At 56.0% G+C, this 20,769-nt stretch overlaps 8 non-coding genes across 8 annotated transcripts; 4 read left to right on the top strand and 4 right to left on the bottom strand.

The window, feature by feature from the left end:
- Positions 1–7,805: 7,805 nt before the first annotated feature.
- On the bottom strand, positions 7,806–7,876 carry Trnag-gcc (transfer RNA glycine (anticodon GCC)). Its single transcript has one exon. It is a non-coding gene; the product is annotated as a tRNA-Gly (tRNA).
- A 763-nt stretch (positions 7,877–8,639) lies between these two features.
- On the bottom strand, positions 8,640–8,722 carry Trnal-cag (transfer RNA leucine (anticodon CAG)). Its single transcript has one exon. It is a non-coding gene; the product is annotated as a tRNA-Leu (tRNA).
- A 495-nt stretch (positions 8,723–9,217) lies between these two features.
- Positions 9,218–9,289, top strand: Trnad-guc (transfer RNA aspartic acid (anticodon GUC)). Its single transcript has one exon. It is a non-coding gene; the product is annotated as a tRNA-Asp (tRNA).
- A 671-nt stretch (positions 9,290–9,960) lies between these two features.
- Positions 9,961–10,032, top strand: Trnag-ucc (transfer RNA glycine (anticodon UCC)). Its single transcript has one exon. It is a non-coding gene; the product is annotated as a tRNA-Gly (tRNA).
- Positions 10,033–10,496: 464 nt separating this feature from the next.
- Trnae-cuc (transfer RNA glutamic acid (anticodon CUC)) lies at positions 10,497–10,568 on the top strand. The gene has a single exon. It is a non-coding gene; the product is annotated as a tRNA-Glu (tRNA).
- Positions 10,569–19,036: 8,468 nt separating this feature from the next.
- Positions 19,037–19,107, bottom strand: Trnag-gcc (transfer RNA glycine (anticodon GCC)). The gene has a single exon. It is a non-coding gene; the product is annotated as a tRNA-Gly (tRNA).
- Positions 19,108–19,870: 763 nt separating this feature from the next.
- Trnal-cag (transfer RNA leucine (anticodon CAG)) lies at positions 19,871–19,953 on the bottom strand. The gene has a single exon. It is a non-coding gene; the product is annotated as a tRNA-Leu (tRNA).
- Positions 19,954–20,440: 487 nt separating this feature from the next.
- Trnad-guc (transfer RNA aspartic acid (anticodon GUC)) lies at positions 20,441–20,512 on the top strand. The gene has a single exon. It is a non-coding gene; the product is annotated as a tRNA-Asp (tRNA).
- Positions 20,513–20,769: the final 257 nt, after the last annotated feature.

Raw genomic sequence — 20,769 nt, 5'->3', positions numbered from 1 at the left:
ACTAAACTCCAGGTGACCTGGTGATTGTTTGTGGTGGTTGTTTTGGTATTGGATGGTGATGGAGAGGGTGTTCCGGGTGTGGTGTGGATGCTGTGGGGAGGGTTTAGTGCGGGGCAGATGGCCGGATCCCAGCCCAAAGCACATGGTGTGGTTCCTTTAGGCGGCGCCGTGGCTGAGGGGGCACGGACAGCGAACGACCCGAGTCGAGGCCCGGTTTCCTAGAAAGCCCCCAGAGCGGCTGGGGAGAGCTGAGGCCAAGCCTGGCATTTGCAACCCCACGGTTTCTGCAGGTCTTTGTCCGGTGGGGGTGGGGGGATGCGGGCGCCGGCCTGAGTCGCGAAAGCGGAGCGGAACTTTTGAGCCCCTGCACCGCTTGCCTTCACTGCCGGGTCTCGGGTCTCGTCGATCCTGACCGTGCCAGCGGGTCCTGGGCACAGAGGCTGACCTTGAGCGGTAAACGCTGGCATAGTGGGAGACGCCCGCAGATCGTTGGGGAGCACACACGTTGCCTTTCCCCCACCCGACTGTACTTCTTCCCTGGTCCCGAAGCCCTCTCGATCCCGGGAACCGGGAGACAGGGCAGTTCCCGTGTTGGGAGCGGTCTCGGATGGGCTGGAGCGGTTGGCATGCAATGGGAGCCAGTCCAGCGGTCCCAAGTCCGTACCTGAGTCGGGGAGTGTGGATGAGGGAAAGGCTTGCTGTAGACAGTAAAGAGAGGGGGGGGCTGGAGGGGTGTGGGAGGGGGATGGCGAGGTGGGAGGGGGGAGGGGTGAGAGGGAGGGAGGGAGGGAGGGAAGGAGACAGAGACGGGGGTTGGGTGGGATAAAGGTCAGGAGGGCAGACCAGTCAGTACTGTAACGCCACGAGTTTATTTTTCACCGGGCTTATATACCTTAACCAAAAGGGGGAACACAGTATCATGTACATGGAACAAACAGACTTTTCTTCCTCACTCATTCTAAGGGTTCAGTCACCACACCTTAGTTCCAACTTCTTGTTCCCTAGCCTTGAGGTCAGGAGTAGCCACACCTCAGATTCAGTTCTGTTGCTATTTAGTCTTAAGACGGCCAAAGCATCCTTCTGTAGCCACACCTTTGACCTTTAGGTCCCGTGACTTGCTGACAGCTTTGAACTCTCTGCCCTTGTGCCAAGATGGAGTGCAGCCATCTTTATGGGCACCCACGCTGCCTGCCAGCCGCATCTGTGGGGGTCCGCTAGGCCAGCCGGTGGTAGCAGCAGGTGTCCAAGAGCGGGGCCAACTGCAGGGATCCGAGTTTGGCGCGCTGTGCCAGTTGGGTTTTGTCAACTTGACACCTCTGGGGAGAGGGGATGTGAATTGAGAAACCGTCTCTACAGCGTTGTGTGTGCCTGCTGATAGTGAGTGATCGCTGCGGGGGACAGCACACAGGTGGCGCGGATGGAGGTGGGGTGGGGGTGGGAGAGTTGCGGCCAGGAGCGTGCCACCCCTGGGCAGGTGGCCCTGAGCTGTGGTGGGAGGGACAGCGGGCCCGCTGGCCAGTAGGGAGCACTCTCCCTCCGACAGCTACTGCAGCCAGCAGTCCCTGCCTCCCGGGTCCTCCCACCCGGGCTTCCCTCTGCTAGGGAGGGATTTAGGAGCCTTAAGGAGGACCAAACTGTTCTCCTCCCAAGTTGCTTGCGTCCCTGGTGTTGGATCACAACAAGAGAAACCCTAACTCGGACCGAAACGGGTGCCAGGAGTTGGGTGTTGCTGTGACAGACCCCACCCGGATGGATCGCGGTGCCCTCGGGAAGATTGCTGCCTGCAGAAGGCCTTTGAACTGTGGGCCCGCAAAGCAGGGGAACGCTGGGCTCCGCTCGGCTGCGCTCTGCTAGCAGCTGACTGCGCCCCTCCCCTCTCGGGGAGCTTGGAAGAGAATGTGAGAGGAAGGCAGGCGAAGGAGCCCCGGCTCTGGGCTCTGGCTCTGCCCTCTGAAGTTGCAAGAGGGCAGCTGGGAAAGTCCCCTAGAGACTGTGTTGGGGTCATTCGGTGTTGTGCACGGAGAATCTGTCGTTCCGCTGGGCTGAGGCTGAGGAACCACGCACCACGCGTGACTATTCTCTGGCAGAGCCATCAAGGAGAAACCTTGGCTCTTCAGGTACGATCATTGGTGGTGCTCGACCGGAGCCGAGAAGCCAGCGATGATTAGGAAGGAGAGAGCCGTCTCACTAGGTGAAACCCCCTGGGGGTGCTTCCTGAAGGAGAGGCTGAGCGTCACCACGCGGAGCCACGCAGCAGCGCGCACATTTTGGGAACGTGCACGAGTCAGCTATGTGGCGATGGCTTTGAAGGCGCGCAAGGACGGATCCTAGAGAGCAGCGGAGGCTTGGAGATAGGTGGTGGGTCTGGAGTCCCCGAAGAGCCCCCGAAGAGCGGCCGAGAGGAGACACGAGTGAAGGCGCAGCCTCGGGTGGGCGCAGCGGAAGGCACACTGCAACCGAAGGAGTGGGTCATGGGGAGCGGCCGAGGCTTGCTTGGCACGTCCGTCCACGTGGCAGGCTCAGACTCCCCGAAGGGAGCCCAGCGGGGGCCGTCACGGGCCAAGGAGAGGCTCCTGGAGATAGGACAACCACCAAGGGGAGTAGCAGCCTTAGAACGGAGCCCGTCTTGGCCTGGGAGGCAAACTGCGTGTGCTTTGGATGGCAGGGCTGCGTGAGTGTGACGGCCCACGCTCACAAGATAGCTAGTGAACAGGAGATGACAGACACTGGGCTTTGAACAGTGTCGGACTTTGGTTTTGCTTTCCTGTGATCGCATCGGGCGCCCTTCCCCATTCTTCTTTGCTCTTTCCCAAGGTAAACAGTGTTGAAGAAAAAGATGTTAAAAAAAAAAACAAACTTTTTTTTTTTTTTTTTTTTTTTGGAAATTGGAATTTACAGAAGCCCATGGGTAGCACAGCGAAGGGACAAAGCAATCGACGAGGGACCTTTGAAAGAGACTCTGGTTGGTTTAAAGAGACTGAACGTTGAAGGTTCGAAATGTTCCAGAGTTCTGGCGGCATCTATGGATTTCTTTGCTGTGCGGTGCCATATTACTTGTAGATGCGTTCCCTTCGTTTACTCTGGAAAATATTTGTTACACGATGCAGAGATGTGCTGCTTTTGTTCTTTTGCTGCCTGTATCACCTGGCTGGTCTAATGAAGAGATGACCCGTCATTAGCCTGGCGGGAGAGGAGTTGGCGGGGCTGCCAGGCGGAGAGAAGAAATGGCAGAAGAAGAAAGGTGAGGAGTGAGAGAAGGAGAAGGGGAGGAGGACACCAGGGCCCAGCCACCTGACCGCATGACCGGCCGGCCGGCCAGTAAGAAGGAAAGGCATGTAGACAGAATGCTAAAAGGTAGAAGTCCAGTTTTGATTTCCGCTATTGAGAATTCCTTCTTCAGTTCTGTACCCCATTTTTAAAATAGGGCTATTTGGTGTTTTGTTGACTAGTTTCTTGAGTTCTTTGTATATTTTGGAGATCAGCCCTTTGTCGGATATAGGATTGGTGAAAATCTTTTTCCCAGTCTGTGGGCTGCCGTTTGGTCTTGTGGACTGTGTCCTTTGCCTTACAGAAGCTTCTAAGTTTGAAGAAGTCCCATTTATTCATTGTGTCTCTCGGTGATTGTGCCCCTGGAGTTATGTTCAGGAAGCGGTCTCCTGTACCAATTTGTTCAAGGGTAGCTCCTACTTTCTCTTCTAAGAGGTTCATTGTGGCTGGATTGATGTTGAGGACTTTGATCCATTTGCACTTGAGTTTTGTGCATGGTGACAGACATGGGTCTATCTGCAGTCTTCTACACACCCTCATCCAGTTGTGCCAGCACCATTTGTTGAAGATGCTGTCCTTGCCCCATTGTATAATTTTAGCTGTTTTGTCGAAAATCAGGTGTTCATAGGTGTGTGGGTTCATATCAGGGTTTTCAATTCCATTCCATTGGTCTACCTGTCTATATTTATGCCAATACCAGGCTGTTTTCAGAACTACAGCTCTGTAGTAGAGCTTAGCGTCGGGAATGAAGTTCTTTTATTGGTTAGGGTTGTTTTGGCTATCCTGGGGTCTTTTGTGTTTTCCATATAAAGTTGATTATTATCCTTTCAAGGTCAGTGAAGAATTGTGCTGGGATTTTAATGGCGATTGCATTGAACCTGTAGATTGCTTTTGGCAAGATTGCCATTTTTACTATGTTTATCCTACCTATCCAAGAGCATGGGAGATCTTTCCATTTTCTGGTATCTTCTTTAATGTCTTTCTTTAGAGCCACAAAGTTCTTATTATATGGGTCTTTTACTTGTTTGGTAAGCGTTACACCAGGATACTTTATGTTGCTTGTGGCTATTGTAAAGGGTGATGTTTCTCTGATTTCTCTCTCTCTGTCTCTTTGTCGTCTGAAAAAGGTAGGGCTACTGATTTTTTTTTTTTTTTTTTAGGTTATCTTGTATCCTGCAAGTTTGCTGAAGGTGTTTATCAGCTGTAGGAGTTCCCTGGTAGAGCTTATTGGGTCGCTTATGTAAACCATCATATCATCTGCAAATAGAGACAGTTTGACTTCTCTCTTTCCAATTTGGATCCCCTTGATCTCCTTTTGTTGTCTTATAGCATTAGCTAGAACTTCTAGTGCCATATTGAAGAGATATGGAGAGAGAGGGCAGCCTTGTCCTGTTCCTGATTTTAGAGGAATTGGCTTAAGTTTCTCTCCATTCAGTTTGATGTTGGCAGTTGGTTGGCTGTATATTGCTCTTATTATGTTTACGTATGTTCCTGTTATCCCTGACCTCTCCAAGACCTTTATCATGAAAGGGTGTTGAATTTTGTCGAAGGCTTTTTCAGCATCTAGGGAGATAACCATGTGGTTTTTCTTTTTCAGTTTGTTTATACGGTGGAAATCAAAAAGGCTGAAAGACACTTAAGAAAGTGCTCCACGTCCTTAGCTATCAGGGAAACGCAAATCAAAACAACTTTGAGATACCATCTTACTCCTGCCAGAATGGCTAAAATTAGAAACACCAATGATGACCCGTGTTGGAGAGGATGTGGAGAAATGGGAACACTCCTCCAATGCTGGCGGGAGTGCAAACGCATACAGCCATTTTGGAGATCAGTATGGCGGTTCCTCGGGAAAATGGGAATTAGTTTACCACAGGACCCGGCAATCCCCCTCTTAGGCATATACCCAAAGGACCCACATCCATGCAACAAAGACATCTGTTCAACTATGTTCATAGCAGCACTATTTGTAATAGCAAGAACCTGGAAGCAACCTAGATGCCCCTCAATTGAAGAATGGATAATGAAGATGTGGCACATCTACACAATGGAATACTACTCTGCAGAAAAAAAAAATGATGGTATCTTGAAATTCGCAGGCAAGTGGATGGCACTTGAAGAAACCATCCTGAATGAGGTAACCCAGTCACAAAAAGAGGAACATAGTATGTACCCACTCATATATGGATTTTAGACCTAGATCAGAGGATCGCCAGCCTATAATTCACACCACCAGAGGAACTGGGATACAAGGTGTATTCTAAGAGATTCATATAAAGTCCCTCACAGAACCGGGAAGGGACCCCCCAGAGCACAGGCGAAGTGGGGGTGGGGCAGCGAATGGAGAGAGAAGTAGGAGAAAGGGAGGGGGAGGGAGAGGAAAACACCAGGAAGATTGAGCCCGGTTAGGAATAGAAGACAGGAGAGAGAGAGAGAGAGAGAGAGAGAGAGAGAGAGAAGAGCATAAAAGAGGGAGCCAATATTGGTTTGAAGAGAAAATTGAACACAAAGAAAAGTCTAGAGAACTACAAGACTGTCGCCAACTAACAATCTGAGCTTCCGTGGAAAGGCTACCATAAATGCCCTTCCCGGAGAGTGAGATCAACAACTAACTTCTCCATGGGGGCCCTCGACTAATGCCTGTTGGAAACAGGAGCAAACGCCCATATATAAACCCTGAGTCCAAGTAGAACCCAGATGCAGATGGAGAGGACAAGACCAGGCGGCAGAAACACATAGAGACAGCTTACCTGAACAAGGAGGAGCTAACTGGCCACCAGACTGATAGCTGGGAAGCCAGCATGGGACTGACTCAGGCACCCCTGAATATGGGTCTCAGACAGAAGGACTGAGCAGTCTAAGGGACCTCAGACAGTGGAGCCAGGATGTATCCCTGGTGCACAAAAGGACCTTGCTAGCACATCCCCCATGGAGGGATAACGGCCTTAACCTAGAGACAGGAGAGAAGCCCTAGTCCCTACTTCACATGACCTGTCAGATCTAACGTGACCCCAACTGATTGGCATTCCCCTACATATGAAATTGGGGTGGGGGATGGGAGGGAAGAGGAGGGGAGGGGGTGATTAGGGTGCAAGGGAGGGAGGGAGGGAGGCAGGGGGAATTGGGATCGACATGTAAAATAATAAATTAATTTAAAAAAATGCTTTGACTCCAAAATTTAAGTTCAAGGACAAGGTACTGGGGAAAAGGATTTCTATTTTTGTCCTCACAGAAAATGAAAAGCTGTGGATTCCTTCCAGACTAATGTGGTTTGATCAAGCCAGACCGCCTGAAACAGAGCACCCGGTGATCCTACATTCAAAACAGCTGGACAAAGCAGTCTTACAGACTACAGCCAGGATTTCTGCATATTCTTAGGATCCCCCATGACAGCGCCTCTTACCAGCAGGAAGTAGTTGTGGAAAGAACAGCTGGCCCAAATTCCCAAATACCAAATATTGTGTACAAATGTTTGTTTTCATTTAAATGGACTTGGTTATATAAAATAAATAATAATAATAATAATAATAATAATAATAATAATAATAATAAAGGTAGAAGTCCAGAGGCAAGACGGTAGACGGGATAATTTAAGTTCAGGAAAGCTGGCCTGAAATAAGCCAAGCTAAGGCCGGGAATAAGCCTTCTTGTATTTATTCGGGAGCAGGGTGGAGTGACCCCAAGAGTAAAACTATTAAAGAAAACAGAAAAGAAAAAAAGCAACTACAGTTGTATATGTTTCATATGGTGATATTGAGACTAAAACGAGCTCTTGGGGATGAACCAAGAGAGGAGAGGTTATAGCTCAACAAGCCACCTGTTTGCGTGCTGAGAGACCTGGAGGAAACGCCACCTGCCGATTCTCAAAGGGAGGTGGGATGCTCTCAGGGGTCTACCAAGTTGTCCAGGGTGATGCGATAGGGGAAAGGAGGCACCCTCGTCCCCACCAGGGTGTTCCTTCGCCAAGGAAGCACAAAAAAGTCTGGGGCTAGGGACAAGTCTAAGAGATGTCCAGCAAGTCTCCATTCTGAGAGAGAAAGAGACACACACAGGGAGAGATAGAGAGACAGAGACACAGTCAAAGAGACAGAGAGGGACAGGGAGAGACAGAGAGACAGACAGAGACAGAGACAGAAAGAGAGAGAGAGAGAGAGAGAGAGAGAGAGAGAGATTCTGCCAGGTTGCCTGGGGACAGACAGCAGTGTGCGGTGTGAGGGGCGACTAGAGGTGTGGGGTGTTGGTGGTGTCGTGTGCACGATAAAAGAAACATGGAGACTCTTCGATGCGAGCGAGCCAGTGTGTGCTGGAGCGTGAGAAAGCGTGTGAAACCCACTGAAGTGGACTGGAGAGTGTTGCTGTAGCAGAGCTATGCAGTGGTTGGCTGGACAAGCTCAGGAGAGGCGATTAGGCTGGTGGCCAGGCGCTGGATCACTGGAGTGGAGCTGGCAGCGGCGCTGGCGCTAGCGCTAGCGCTGGCCAGGAGGCTCCTGGACCCAGACAGACCACGTGAGCGAGCCTCGGGACCAAAAGGGACTGGACTCTGCATGGGCCGGGAATCGAACCCGGGCCTCCCGCGTGGCAGGCGAGAATTCTACCACTGAACCACCCATGCCATGGCCAACGTGCTCCCCTGACGCCTGTCACAGCCTGTGCTCGCCCTCAGTCCCACCTCCAGCTAGCTCCCCTTTCCCTGGCACCTGACAGGTACCTGCTGGGCCCCGCGGGGCTCCGTGCACCCGGCAGGGGAGCGCCAGGGCCACGGACAGCAGAGTCCCAGTCCCCCCCCCCCCCCGTGCCCACACGGAGGCTGGGCCAGTCTGCGGGGGGAGCGCGCCTCTCCCGGACGCCTAGGCCACGAGTCCAGGCCGCCCCTACGGGCGAGCCGGCGGCCGGGCGGCTGTGCGTGCGCCCAGCGTCTGCCAGGAGTGCGCAGGGAATGGCCGCCCGCGCAGAGGAGAAGCCTCGACGCTCACTGCGCGACAGCACGGGCGCCGTGGGCGCCTCCCGCAGGAGTCGGTGGGAACGCAATGGGCAAGCGAGAGATGGTGGGCGCGAGGGCTGGGCGAACCGGTCCCGGCGTCGGGCCGGGGTGGACGAGGTGCTCTTTTCCCCGGAAGGCGCTGGCAGCGGGCGGGCGGGCGGGCTGCTCGGGGCGGCCCGCCTCCTGCCTGCACCCTCCCGCGCGCGCCAGCCGCTCCCCTCCAGCAGTAGCTGGTGGGTGCGGAGAGGAGGGCGCTCCTGCGGGCACAGGTGTGACGCGTCAGGGATGGGCTGCTATGCGGGAGTGACTTGGAGTGGCGGCGCTGGACAGACAGGTTCTGGAAGGAGGCGGGAGACGCGGTCTCACGGGCTGCGGGTGTCCAAAAAGGTGAAGCTGTCAGGAGTGGGATTCGAACCCACGCCTCCAGGGGAGACTGCGACCTGAACGCAGCGCCTTAGACCGCTCGGCCATCCTGACGGCGGGTGTGGGCGCGAGGCCGCTCGCCTGGCTGGCACCCGGAGCGCCCGCGCGCGCGCGCGCGCGCGCACACACACACACGCGCGAGCCCAGCCCACCGGGCGCGACGGGGCACCCGGGCTCGTGTGCGGATCTGGGCGCTCAAGCCGCGGGCCTCGCCCCGACGTCGAGACGCTCGTAGGCGCCCAAGCCGCTCGGGGTCCCGGACCGGCTCCCCGCACCTGCGCCCCACCCGACGCGGGGCCGGCCGTGTGTGGCGCGCTCGGGCTGTCCTGCTGAGCCCGGCTCCGCAGCGGGGCGGGGCGGGGCGGGATCGGGACCTGGCGACGCGGCGGTCGCAGCGGGCTGAGCGTCCGGGTCCTCCTGTGGCGAGCGGCGTTCTGGCCGCGAGACGGTGGCTTTGGGGTTGGGTGCGGAGGTCGGCGTTGGATCGGACGGAGGCCGCCAGAGGGACCGGCGTCGGCGTCCCGTTAGTCGTGGTCGTGGCCGTCGTCGTCCTCGTTAGTATAGTGGTGAGTATCCCCGCCTGTCACGCGGGAGACCGGGGTTCGATTCCCCGACGGGGAGACACGGCATCCTTTTTGAGCCAGATGGGCGGCCCCGGGGACGCTGGCCCCCGACCCCAACTCGGGCGCGACGGGATCCAAGAGCCGGGCTCCGGCCGCCCGCTGCCAGGCATGCCCACCCGCCACCGGGCCCTCGGGTCCCTCGCCGGTCACCTGGCCCGGCGCTCTGCCTGTAGCCTGGGCACGCGCCGCCCTCGCGACGAAGCGGCGGCGGCGTGCGACTCGCGCGGCCGGAGCGCGGAGCGCGGAGCGCGGAGCGCAGAGGTCCGTGCCAGGCGGGTCCGGGTGGTGAGCTGCCGGCTCGCAGCGGTCCCGGGTGCTCCCTGGTCCCTGTGGCCCTCGTGACCCTCGTGGCGTCACCTGGCCCGGCCTGGCGCGCAGGGTGACTGCGGTCAGGAGGCGAGAGCGCCGCACACGCCAGGCAGGCTGTGTGCGTGCGGGAGGCGCGCGTGGGACGGCGCGCGGCGGCCGAACCCGGTTGGGGTTGGGGTTGGGGTTGGGGTTGGCGCTGGCCTTGGCCTTGGCCTTGGGCTTGAGGCCCCGTCGTGGGGCGGGCGGGCGCGGGGAGTCAGTTGTCAGGCGGGCGATCGCGACGGCGCCTGTGTCCGGTGTCCGGTGTCCGCCGTCTGCTGGCAGTCCCCGGCGTCGTGTGCGTGGCTCCCCGGCGGTAGGGCGTTGGTGGTATAGTGGTGAGCATAGCTGCCTTCCAAGCAGTTGACCCGGGTTCGATTCCCGGCCAACGCAAGCCGTGCCCCTTTTGCCAAGGTCCAGGGCCCAGAGTGGCCAGTCTGGCACCTCCCTCTCTCTCTCTCTCTCTCTCTCTCTCTCTCCCCGCGCTTGTCGCGGAGACCGCGCGACCTACCTAGCTACCTCCCGCCCTCCCTCCTGCCCCAAAGAAGGAGGCGCTAGACGTTTTGAGGCTGTGGCGAGCGAGCGGGAGGAGAACTGCGTCTAATCCGGGAGGGAGGTGGCTCCCACCCTGCCGGCGAAGCGGCAGAGGCCACCGGGCGCCGGACGCCGCACGCCGGGCATGGCAGGGACGGACGCAGGCGGCGAGCGAGCGCCGAACGGCAGCCGCGTAATGCCGGGCGACGGTGTGTAGCAGGCGGGCCGGGCGGCCGCTAGTCTGGCTGTGGCACTGGCTGCGAGGCTGGCTGTGCGTCTGTGTCCGGGAGGCGAGAGTCGGGACCGTCGGGTGCGGGCGACGCTCCCTGGTGGTCTAGTGGTTAGGATTCGGCGCTCTCACCGCCGCGGCCCGGGTTCGATTCCCGGTCAGGGAAGCACTCTACTCTCTTGTTCCTCTCTGCACCATAACCTCCCTCCTCTCTCTTGCCAACCTCCTTGGCCTCGCCGCCTCTCCCTCCCTTTTGCCCAAGAGCGCGTGAGGCCGCTTGCCCCTGTTGCTCTGACACACACACACACACACACACACACACACACACGGTCATCCCCAAGATGAGCCTCCTCTCTGCTCACTCCAACCTTTTCCTAGCTTCCCACACCCGCCCACCCACACCGACTCTGCACCTGTCCAGCTCAGCCTAGCCGCCCGCATCCCATCCAGCCCAGCTCACACACCGCCACCATCACGCGGCCGCACACGCTTCCGAGCCACTCACGGAGCCCACCGAGTCTCCACCTGACTCCCACGCCTGCGCTTAGGTCTGGAAGAAACCCTCTAGCTGGAGGGCCCCACCTGTCCAAGCTTCCCTACCTGTCCCACCTGCCTCATCTGGATCACCTGTATCACAAGCTCCCTGTGACCTCTGCCCTGCTCTTCACAACTCAACCGCCACTTCCAATAAGTGTAGCGGTTTTTTTTTCCATTATACTTTTGTGTGTGTTTGGGGGGGGTTATGTGTTTGCGTGCGTGTGTGCGTGCGTGCGTGCGTGCGTGCGTGCGTGTGTGTGTGTGCGCGCGCGCCTCTTACTAAACTCCAGGTGACCTGGTGATTGTTTGTGGTGGTTGTTTTGGTATTGGATGGTGATGGAGAGGGTGTTCCGGGTGTGGTGTGGATGCTGTGGGGAGGGTTTAGTGCGGGGCAGATGGCCGGATCCCAGCCCAAAGCACATGGTGTGGTTCCTTTAGGCGGCGCCGTGGCTGAGGGGGCACGGACAGCGAACGACCCGAGTCGAGGCCCGGTTTCCTAGAAAGCCCCCAGAGCGGCTGGGGAGAGCTGAGGCCAAGCCTGGCATTTGCAACCCCACGGTTTCTGCAGGTCTTTGTCCGGTGGGGGTGGGGGGATGCGGGCGCCGGCCTGAGTCGCGAAAGCGGAGCGGAACTTTTGAGCCCCTGCACCGCTTGCCTTCACTGCCGGGTCTCGGGTCTCGTCGATCCTGACCGTGCCAGCGGGTCCTGGGCACAGAGGCTGACCTTGAGCGGTAAACGCTGGCATAGTGGGAGACGCCCGCAGATCGTTGGGGAGCACACACGTTGCCTTTCCCCCACCCGACTGTACTTCTTCCCTGGTCCCGAAGCCCTCTCGATCCCGGGAACCGGGAGACAGGGCAGTTCCCGTGTTGGGAGCGGTCTCGGATGGGCTGGAGCGGTTGGCATGCAATGGGAGCCAGTCCAGCGGTCCCAAGTCCGTACCTGAGTCGGGGAGTGTGGATGAGGGAAAGGCTTGCTGTAGACAGTAAAGAGAGGGGGGCTGGAGGGGTGTGGGAGGGGGATGGCGAGGTGGGAGGGGGAGGGGGTGAGAGGGAGGGAGGGAGGGAGGGAAGGAGACAGAGACGGGGGTTGGGTGGGATAAAGGTCAGGAGGGCAGACCAGTCAGTACTGTAACGCCACGAGTTTATTTTTCACCGGGCTTATATACCTTAACCAAAAGGGGGAACACAGTATCATGTACATGGAACAAACAGACTTTTCTTCCTCACTCATTCTAAGGGTTCAGTCACCACACCTTAGTTCCAACTTCTTGTTCCCTAGCCTTGAGGTCAGGAGTAGCCACACCTCAGATTCAGTTCTGTTGCTATTTAGTCTTAAGACGGCCAAAGCATCCTTCTGTAGCCACACCTTTGACCTTTAGGTCCCGTGACTTGCTGACAGCTTTGAACTCTCTGCCCTTGTGCCAAGATGGAGTGCAGCCATCTTTATGGGCACCCACGCTGCCTGCCAGCCGCATCTGTGGGGGTCCGCTAGGCCAGCCGGTGGTAGCAGCAGGTGTCCAAGAGCGGGGCCAACTGCAGGGATCCGAGTTTGGCGCGCTGTGCCAGTTGGGTTTTGTCAACTTGACACCTCTGGGGAGAGGGGATGTGAATTGAGAAACCGTCTCTACAGCGTTGTGTGTGCCTGCTGATAGTGAGTGATCGCTGCGGGGGACAGCACACAGGTGGCGCGGATGGAGGTGGGGTGGGGGTGGGAGAGTTGCGGCCAGGAGCGTGCCACCCCTGGGCAGGTGGCCCTGAGCTGTGGTGGGAGGGACAGCGGGCCCGCTGGCCAGTAGGGAGCACTCTCCCTCCGACAGCTACTGCAGCCAGCAGTCCCTGCCTCCCGGGTCCTCCCACCCGGGCTTCCCTCTGCTAGGGAGGGATTTAGGAGCCTTAAGGAGGACCAAACTGTTCTCCTCCCAAGTTGCTTGCGTCCCTGGTGTTGGATCACAACAAGAGAAACCCTAACTCGGACCGAAACGGGTGCCAGGAGTTGGGTGTTGCTGTGACAGACCCCACCCGGATGGATCGCGGTGCCCTCGGGAAGATTGCTGCCTGCAGAAGGCCTTTGAACTGTGGGCCCGCAAAGCAGGGGAACGCTGGGCTCCGCTCGGCTGCGCTCTGCTAGCAGCTGACTGCGCCCCTCCCCTCTCGGGGAGCTTGGAAGAGAATGTGAGAGGAAGGCAGGCGAAGGAGCCCCGGCTCTGGGCTCTGGCTCTGCCCTCTGAAGTTGCAAGAGGGCAGCTGGGAAAGTCCCCTAGAGACTGTGTTGGGGTCATTCGGTGTTGTGCACGGAGAATCTGTCGTTCCGCTGGGCTGAGGCTGAGGAACCACGCACCACGCGTGACTATTCTCTGGCAGAGCCATCAAGGAGAAACCTTGGCTCTTCAGGTACGATCATTGGTGGTGCTCGACCGGAGCCGAGAAGCCAGCGATGATTAGGAAGGAGAGAGCCGTCTCACTAGGTGAAACCCCCTGGGGGTGCTTCCTGAAGGAGAGGCTGAGCGTCACCACGCGGAGCCACGCAGCAGCGCGCACATTTTGGGAACGTGCACGAGTCAGCTATGTGGCGATGGCTTTGAAGGCGCGCAAGGACGGATCCTAGAGAGCAGCGGAGGCTTGGAGATAGGTGGTGGGTCTGGAGTCCCCGAAGAGCCCCCGAAGAGCGGCCGAGAGGAGACACGAGTGAAGGCGCAGCCTCGGGTGGGCGCAGCGGAAGGCACACTGCAACCGAAGGAGTGGGTCATGGGGAGCGGCCGAGGCTTGCTTGGCACGTCCGTCCACGTGGCAGGCTCAGACTCCCCGAAGGGAGCCCAGCGGGGGCCATCACGGGCCAAGGAGAGGCTCCTGGAGATAGGACAACCACCAAGGGGAGTAGCAGCCTTAGAACGGAGCCCGTCTTGGCCTGGGAGGCAAACTGCGTGTGCTTTGGATGGCAGGGCTGCGTGAGTGTGACGGCCCACGCTCACAAGATAGCTAGTGAACAGGAGATGACAGACACTGGGCTTTGAACAGTGTCGGACTTTGGTTTTGCTTTCCTGTGATCGCATCGGGCGCCCTTCCCCATTCTTCTTTGCTCTTTCCCAAGGTAAACAGTGTTGAAGAAAAAGATGTTAAAAAAAAAACAAACTTTTTTTTTTTTTTTTTTTTTGGAAATTGGAATTTACAGAAGCCCATGGGTAGCACAGCGAAGGGACAAAGCAATCGACGAGGGACCTTTGAAAGAGACTCTGGTTGGTTTAAAGAGACTGAACGTTGAAGGTTCGAAATGTTCCAGAGTTCTGGCGGCATCTATGGATTTCTTTGCTGTGCGGTGCCATATTACTTGTAGATGCGTTCCCTTCGTTTACTCTGGAAAATATTTGTTACACGATGCAGAGATGTGCTGCTTTTGTTCTTTTGCTGCCTGTATCACCTGGCTGGTCTAATGAAGAGATGACCCGTCATTAGCCTGGCGGGAGAGGAGTTGGCGGGGCTGCCAGGCGGAGAGAAGAAATGGCAGAAGAAGAAAGGTGAGGAGTGAGAGAAGGAGAAGGGGAGGAGGACACCAGGGCCCAGCCACCTGACCGCATGACCGGCCGGCCGGCCAGTAAGAAGGAAAGGCATGTAGACAGAATGCTAAAAGGTAGAAGTCCAGTTTTGATTTCCGCTATTGAGAATTCCTTCTTCAGTTCTGTACCCCATTTTTAAAATAGGGCTATTTGGTGTTTTGTTGACTAGTTTCTTGAGTTCTTTGTATATTTTGGAGATCAGCCCTTTGTCGGATATAGGATTGGTGAAAATCTTTTTCCCAGTCTGTGGGCTGCCGTTTGGTCTTGTGGACTGTGTCCTTTGCCTTACAGAAGCTTCTAAGTTTGAAGAAGTCCCATTTATTCATTGTGTCTCTCGGTGATTGTGCCCCTGGAGTTATGTTCAGGAAGCGGTCTCCTGTACCAATTTGTTCAAGGGTAGCTCCTACTTTCTCTTCTAAGAGGTTCATTGTGGCTGGATTGATGTTGAGGACTTTGATCCATTTGCACTTGAGTTTTGTGCATGGTGACAGACATGGGTCTATCTGCAGTCTTCTACACACCCTCATCCAGTTGTGCCAGCACCATTTGTTGAAGATGCTGTCCTTGCCCCATTGTATAATTTTAGCTGTTTTGTCGAAAATCAGGTGTTCATAGGTGTGTGGGTTCATATCAGGGTTTTCAATTCCATTCCATTGGTCTACCTGTCTATATTTATGCCAATACCAGGCTGTTTTCAGAACTACAGCTCTGTAGTAGAGCTTAGCGTCGGGAATGAAGTTCTTTTATTGGTTAGGGTTGTTTTGGCTATCCTGGGGTCTTTTGTGTTTTCCATATAAAGTTGATTATTATCCTTTCAAGGTCAGTGAAGAATTGTGCTGGGATTTTAATGGCGATTGCATTGAACCTGTAGATTGCTTTTGGCAAGATTGCCATTTTTACTATGTTTATCCTACCTATCCAAGAGCATGGGAGATCTTTCCATTTTCTGGTATCTTCTTTAATGTCTTTCTTTAGAGCCACAAAGTTCTTATTATATGGGTCTTTTACTTGTTTGGTAAGCGTTACACCAGGATACTTTATGTTGCTTGTGGCTATTGTAAAGGGTGATGTTTCTCTGATTTCTCTCTCTCTGTCTCTTTGTCGTCTGAAAAAGGTAGGGCTACTGATTTTTTTTTTTCTTTTTTAGGTTATCTTGTATCCTGCAAGTTTGCTGAAGGTGTTTATCAGCTGTAGGAGTTCCCTGGTAGAGCTTATTGGGTCGCTTATGTAAACCATCATATCATCTGCAAATAGAGACAGTTTGACTTCTCTCTTTCCAATTTGGATCCCCTTGATCTCCTTTTGTTGTCTTATAGCATTAGCTAGAACTTCTAGTGCCATATTGAAGAGATATGGAGAGAGAGGGCAGCCTTGTCCTGTTCCTGATTTTAGAGGAATTGGCTTAAGTTTCTCTCCATTCAGTTTGATGTTGGCAGTTGGTTGGCTGTATATTGCTCTTATTATGTTTACGTATGTTCCTGTTATCCCTGACCTCTCCAAGACCTTTATCATGAAAGGGTGTTGAATTTTGTCGAAGGCTTTTTCAGCATCTAGGGAGATAACCATGTGGTTTTTCTTTTTCAGTTTGTTTATACGGTGGAAATCAAAAAGGCTGAAAGACACTTAAGAAAGTGCTCCACGTCCTTAGCTATCAGGGAAACGCAAATCAAAACAACTTTGAGATACCATCTTACTCCTGCCAGAATGGCTAAAATCAGAAACACCAATGATGACCCGTGTTGGAGAGGATGTGGAGAAATGGGAACACTCCTCCAATGCTGGCGGGAGTGCAAACGCATACAGCCATTTTGGAGATCAGTATGGCGGTTCCTCGGGAAAATGGGAATTAGTTTACCACAGGACCCGGCAATCCCCCTCTTAGGCATATACCCAAAGGACCCACATCCATGCAACAAAGACATCTGTTCAACTATGTTCATAGCAGCACTATTTGTAATAGCAAGAACCTGGAAGCAACCTAGATGCCCCTCAATTGAAGAATGGATAATGAAGATGTGGCACATCTACACAATGGAATACTACTCTGCAGAAAAAAAAAATGATGGTATCTTGAAATTCGCAGGCAAGTGGATGGCACTTGAAGAAACCATCCTGAATGAGGTAACCCAGTCACAAAAAGAGGAACATAGTATGTACCCACTCATATATGGATTTTAGACCTAGATCAGAGGATCGCCAGCCTATAATTCACACCACCAGAGGAACTGGGATACAAGGTGTATTCTAAGAGATTCATATAAAGTCCCTCACAGAACCGGGAAGGGACCCCCCAGAGCACAGGCGAAGTGGGGGTGGGGCAGCGAATGGAGAGAGAAGTAGGAGAAAGGGAGGGGGAGGAGAGGAAAACACCAGGAAGATTGAGCCCGGTTAGGAATAGAAGACAGGAGAGAGAGAGAGAGAGAGAGAGAGAGAGAGAGAGAGAGAGAGCATAAAAGAGGGAGCCAATATTGGTTTGAAGAGAAAATTGAACACAAAGAAAAGTCTAGAGAACTACAAGACTGTCGCCAACTAACAATCTGAGCTTCCGTGGAAAGGCTACCATAAATGCCCTTCCCGGAGAGTGAGATCAACAACTAACTTCTCCATGGGGGCCCTCGACTAATGCCTGTTGGAAACAGGAGCAAACGCCCATATATAAACCCTGAGTCCAAGTAGAACCCAGATGCAGATGGAGAGGACAAGACCAGGCGGCAGAAACACATAGAGACAGCTTACCTGAACAAGGAGGAGCTAACTGGCCACCAGACTGATAGCTGGGAAGCCAGCATGGGACTGACTCAGGCACCCCTGAATATGGGTCTCAGACAGAAGGACTGAGCAGTCTAAGGGACCTCAGACAGTGGAGCCAGGATGTATCCCTGGTGCACAAAAGGACCTTGCTAGCACATCCCCCATGGAGGGATAACGGCCTTAACCTAGAGACAGGAGAGAAGCCCTAGTCCCTACTTCACATGACCTGTCAGATCTAACGTGACCCCAACTGATTGGCATTCCCCTACATATGAAATTGGGGTGGGGGATGGGAGGGAAGAGGAGGGGAGGGGGTGATTAGGGTGCAAGGGAGGGAGGGAGGGAGGCAGGGGGAATTGGGATCGACATGTAAAATAATAAATTAATTTAAAAAAATGCTTTGACTCCAAAATTTAAGTTCAAGGACAAGGTACTGGGGAAAAGGATTTCTATTTTTGTCCTCACAGAAAATGAAAAGCTGTGGATTCCTTCCAGACTAATGTGGTTTGATCAAGCCAGACCGCCTGAAACAGAGCACCCGGTGATCCTACATTCAAAACAGCTGGACAAAGCAGTCTTACAGACTACAGCCAGGATTTCTGCATATTCTTAGGATCCCCCATGACAGCGCCTCTTACCAGCAGGAAGTAGTTGTGGAAAGAACAGCTGGCCCAAATTCCCAAATACCAAATATTGTGTACAAATGTTTGTTTTCATTTAAATGGACTTGGTTATATAAAATAAATAATAATAATAATAATAATAATAATAATAATAATAATAAAGGTAGAAGTCCAGAGGCAAGACGGTAGACGGGATAATTTAAGTTCAGGAAAGCTGGCCTGAAATAAGCCAAGCTAAGGCCGGGCAGTTATAAGTAAGAATAAGCCTTCTTGTATTTATTCGGGAGCAGGGTGGAGTGACCCCAAGAGTAAAACTATTAAAGAAAACAGAAAAGAAAAAAAGCAACTACAGTTGTATATGTTTCATATGGTGATATTGAGACTAAAACGAGCTCTTGGGGATGAACCAAGAGAGGAGAGGTTATAGCTCAACAAGCCACCTGTTTGCGTGCTGAGAGACCTGGAGGAAACGCCACCTGCCGATTCTCAAAGGGAGGTGGGATGCTCTCAGGGGTCTACCAAGTTGTCCAGGGTGATGCGATAGGGGAAAGGAGGCACCCTCGTCCCCACCAGGGTGTTCCTTCGCCAAGGAAGCACAAAAAAGTCTGGGGCTAGGGACAAGTCTAAGAGATGTCCAGCAAGTCTCCATTCTGAGAGAGAAAGAGACACACACAGGGAGAGATAGAGAGACAGAGACACAGTCAAAGAGACAGAGAGGGACAGGGAGAGACAGAGAGACAGACAGAGACAGAGACAGAAAGAGAGAGAGAGAGAGAGAGAGAGAGAGAGAGAGAGAGATATTCTGCCAGGTTGCCTGGGGACAGACAGCAGTGTGCGGTGTGAGGGGCGACTAGAGGTGTGGGGTGTTGGTGGTGTCGTGTGCACGATAAAAGAAACATGGAGACTCTTCGATGCGAGCGAGCCAGTGTGTGCTGGAGCGTGAGAAAGCGTGTGAAACCCACTGAAGTGGACTGGAGAGTGTTGCTGTAGCAGAGCTATGCAGTGGTTGGCTGGACAAGCTCAGGAGAGGCGATTAGGCTGGTGGCCAGGCGCTGGATCACTGGAGTGGAGCTGGCAGCGGCGCTGGCGCTAGCGCTAGCGCTGGCCAGGAGGCTCCTGGACCCAGACAGACCACGTGAGCGAGCCTCGGGACCAAAAGGGACTGGACTCTGCATGGGCCGGGAATCGAACCCGGGCCTCCCGCGTGGCAGGCGAGAATTCTACCACTGAACCACCCATGCCATGGCCAACGTGCTCCCCTGACGCCTGTCACAGCCTGTGCTCGCCCTCAGTCCCACCTCCAGCTAGCTCCCCTTTCCCTGGCACCTGACAGGTACCTGCTGGGCCCCGCGGGGCTCCGTGCACCCGGCAGGGGAGCGCCAGGGCCACGGACAGCAGAGTCCCAGTCCCCCCCCCCCCCGTGCCCACACGGAGGCTGGGCCAGTCTGCGGGGGGGAGCGCGCCTCTCCCGGACGCCTAGGCCACGAGTCCAGGCCGCCCCTACGGGCGAGCCGGCGGCCGGGCGGCTGTGCGTGCGCCCAGCGTCTGCCAGGAGTGCGCAGGGAATGGCCGCCCGCGCAGAGGAGAAGCCTCGACGCTCACTGCGCGACAGCACGGGCGCCGTGGGCGCCTCCCGCAGGAGTCGGTGGGAACGCAATGGGCAAGCGAGAGATGGTGGGCGCGAGGGCTGGGCGAACCGGTCCCGGCGTCGGGCCGGGGTGGACGAGGTGCTCTTTTCCCCGGAAGGCGCTGGCAGCGGGCGGGCGGGCGGGCTGCTCGGGGCGGCCCGCCTCCTGCCTGCACCCTCCCGCGCGCGCCAGCCGCTCCCCTCCAGCAGTAGCTGGTGGGTGCGGAGAGGAGGGCGCTCCTGCGGGCACAGGTGTGACGCGTCAGGGATGGGCTGCTATGCGGGAGTGACTTGGAGTGGCGGCGCTGGACAGACAGGTTCTGGAAGGAGGCGGGAGACGCGGTCTCACGGGCTGCGGGTGTCCAAAAAGGTGAAGCTGTCAGGAGTGGGATTCGAACCCACGCCTCCAGGGGAGACTGCGACCTGAACGCAGCGCCTTAGACCGCTCGGCCATCCTGACGGCGGGTGTGGGCGCGAGGCCGCTCGCCTGGCTGGCACCCGGAGCGCCCGCGCGCGCGCGCACACACACACACGCGCGAGCCCAGCCCACCGGGCGCGACGGGGCACCCGGGCTCGTGTGCGGATCTGGGCGCTCAAGCCGCGGGCCTCGCCCCGACGTCGAGACGCTCGTAGGCGCCCAAGCCGCTCGGGGTCCCGGACCGGCTCCCCGCACCTGCGCCCCACCCGACGCGGGGCCGGCCGTGTGTGGCGCGCTCGGGCTGTCCTGCTGAGCCCGGCTCCGCAGCGGGGCGGGGCGGGGCGGGATCGGGACCTGGCGACGCGGCGGTCGCAGCGGGCTGAGCGTCCGGGTCCTCCTGTGGCGAGCGGCGTTCTGGCCGCGAGACGGTGGCTTTGGGGTTGGGTGCGGAGGTCGGCGTTGGATCGGACGGAGGCCGCCAGAGGGACCGGCGTCGGCGTCCCGTTAGTCGTGGTCGTGGCCGTCGTCGTCCTCGTTAGTATAGTGGTGAGTATCCCCGCCTGTCACGCGGGAGACCGGGGTTCGATTCCCCGACGGGGAGACACGGCATCCTTTTTGAGCCAGATGGGCGGCCCCGGGGACGCTGGCCCCCGACCCCAACTCGGGCGCGACGGGATCCAAGAGCCGGGCTCCGGCCGCCCGCTGCCAGGCATGCCCACCCGCCACCGGGCCCTCGGGTCCCTCGCCGGTCACCTGGCCCGGCGCTCTGCCTGTAGCCTGGGCACGCGCCGCCCTCGCGACGAAGCGGCGGCGGCGTGCGACTCGCACGGCCGGAGCGCGGAGCGCGGAGCGCGGAGC

Source organism: Phodopus roborovskii, unplaced genomic scaffold, assembly GCF_943737965.1.
Source record: "Phodopus roborovskii unplaced genomic scaffold, PHOROB, whole genome shotgun sequence".
In the NCBI taxonomy this organism is placed as follows: domain Eukaryota; kingdom Metazoa; phylum Chordata; class Mammalia; order Rodentia; family Cricetidae; genus Phodopus; species Phodopus roborovskii.
The sequence above is the reverse complement of the archived record's forward strand: the minus strand, read 5'-3'. Positions and strand labels throughout refer to the sequence as shown.